This window comes from Styela clava, chromosome 15 (assembly GCF_964204865.1).
Source record: "Styela clava chromosome 15, kaStyClav1.hap1.2, whole genome shotgun sequence".
Classification (NCBI taxonomy): domain Eukaryota; kingdom Metazoa; phylum Chordata; class Ascidiacea; order Stolidobranchia; family Styelidae; genus Styela; species Styela clava.
This window is the reverse complement of record NC_135264.1, coordinates 3,507,501-3,510,000: the sequence shown is the minus strand read 5'-3', so window position 1 is coordinate 3,510,000 and position 2,500 is coordinate 3,507,501. Positions and strand designations below refer to the sequence as shown.

General features: G+C 54.0%; 1 non-coding gene across 1 annotated transcript; it reads right to left on the bottom strand.

Moving 5' to 3' along the window:
- Window positions 1–252: 252 nt before the first annotated feature.
- LOC144413378 (small subunit ribosomal RNA) lies at window positions 253–2,062 on the bottom strand. The gene has a single exon (XR_013469412.1). It is a non-coding gene; the product is annotated as a small subunit ribosomal RNA (ribosomal RNA).
- Between the last annotated feature and the right edge of the window lie 438 nt (window positions 2,063–2,500).

The following is a 2,500-nucleotide window of genomic DNA, read 5'->3' as shown; positions in this document are numbered from 1 at the left end:
TGGGATCGACCACAAAACCACCACCGACAACAACTGCACAAAAACACCAACAAACGGCGCCGAGCGACCGCCGGGCTGGGCCGGCGGCACATCGAGCGCGGTGCCCAGAAGCCACCATCGCACTCGGCTGCCTTGCTATGCCAACGTGTTACGCGTGTCGCACGGGGCGGAACCCCGATTGACGGCCGCCCTCTCGGCGGCACCCAAAGACAATTAAGTGCGCGGTCGGCCGGGGCCTACCACCACCTTCGGTAATGATCCTTCCGCAGGTTCACCTACGGAAACCTTGTTACGACTTTTACTTCCTCTAAATGATCAAGTTTGATCGTCTTCTCGACACGCCGACGCGGCCGTTGCCAGCCGCGACGGGGCCGATCCAAGGATCTCACTAAACCATTCAATCGGTAGTAGCGACGGGCGGTGTGTACAAAGGGCAGGGACGTAATCAACGCAAGTTGATGACTTGCGCTTACTGGGAATTCCTCGTTCAAGGGAAACAATTGCAAGTCCCTATCCCAATCACGAATGAGGTTCAACGGGTTACCCGGACCTTTCGGCCTAGGTTAGACACTCGCTGCTTCACTCAGTGTAGCGCGCGTGCGGCCCCGGACATCTAAGGGCATCACAGACCTGTTATTGCTTAATCTCGTGTGGCTAAACGCCACTAGTCCCTCTAAGAAGTTAGACGCCGACCGAGAAGGTCGCGTAACTATTTAGCATGCCAGAGTCTCGTTCGTTATCGGAATTAACCAGACAAATCGCTCCACCAACTAAGAACGGCCATGCACCACCACCCACAGAATCAAGAAAGAGCTCTCAATCTGTCAATCCTACCTGTGTCCGGGCCGGGTGAGTTTCCCCGTGTTGAGTCAAATTAAGCCGCAGGCTCCACTCCTGGTGGTGCCCTTCCGTCAATTCCTTTAAGTTTCAGCTTTGCATCCATACTTCCCCCGGAACCCAAGTACTTTGGTTTCCCGGAAGCTGCCGGAAAGGTCGTCATGGTAACGCCTCCCGATCGCTAGTTGGCATCGTTTATAGTCAGAACTAGGACGGTATCTGATCGTCTTCGAACCTCTGACTTTCGCTCTTGATTAAAGAAAACATTCTTGGCGAATGCTTTCGCAGTAGTTCGTCTTCCGCCGATCCAAGAATTTCACCTCTAACGGCAGAGTACGGACGCCCCCGTCTGTCCCTCTTAATCATTACCTCGTGCTCCGAAAACCAACAAAATAGAACCGAGGTCCTATTCCATTATTCCATGCAACACTATGCAGGCGAACAGCCTGCTTTGAACACTCTAATTTTTTCAAAGTAAACTTATCGGCCACCGCCGACACTCAGTCAAGAGCACCGACGGAGAACCGAAGGTGAGGCGAACGCAACCAGTGACACGCCTTGCGACGGACCGGCGGCGCTCGCCCAAAATCCAACTACGAGCTTTTCAACCGCAACAACTTTAGCATACACTGTTGGAGCTGGAATTACCGCGGCTGCTGGCACCAGACTTGCCCTCCAATGGATACTCGTTAAGAGTTTTAGGATGTACTCATTCCAATTACAGGGCCTCGTTAGAGTCCTGTATTGTTATTTTTCGTCACTACCTCCCCGTGTCGGGGAGGGGTAATTTGCGCGCCTGCTGCCTTCCTTGGATGTGGTAGCCGTTTCTCAGGCTCCCTCTCCGGAATCGAACCCTGATTCCCCGTTACCCGTTATCACAAAGGTAGGCACGTAGCGTACCTTCGACAGTTGATAGGGCAGACACTTGAATGATACGTCGTCGGTGCAGAGACCGTACGATCCGCGTGGTTATCCAGAGTCATCAAACGTCACAGGACGAACCCGGTCGGTTTTGATCTGATAAAAGCGCGCCTCCCGAAGTCGGCGCTTAATGCATGTATTAGCTCTAGAATTACCACAGTTATCCACTTCGCTTACGAGACCAAATAAACCAAGACTGATTTAATGAGCCATTCGCAGTTTCGCTTTACGAGAACTCGTACTTGCACCTGCATGGCTTAATCTTTGAGACAAGCATATCACTACTGGCAGGATCAACCAGATAGCTGCGACAGCTGCGCTCGGCCCTTGCTGGGCCGCCCGGCGAGTGCTCGTCGCATTCGTTTAAGACCGAGGCGATCGCCTGCGGCCGTACTCAGCTTCGACAGTCGCTGGCCGCGACGTCCACGCTCTCGCCGGCAGTGCCAGGCGGAGCGATTTGCGTTTTTTCTTTGCTCGCCCTCTCTCGGGCTCGATCCATTCAGTTTCGCACAAACAAGAGCTCTGCCGGCCGCCTGCAGCGGTGCCTAAAACCCGGGCATAACAATGCGACCGTTCTGCTAGGCCGACAAGCGCTCAAGCCAGACGCTCGATCGAACGCCCCCTACATATTAGTCGAGACAACGGCTCGCTCATTAGCATCGCGTTTGTACTTTAACTTTTTTTGGCTCGGCTTCTTTCGACGCCGATGCCGGCGACGCAGCACTCTCTCGCCCGCCAGCCA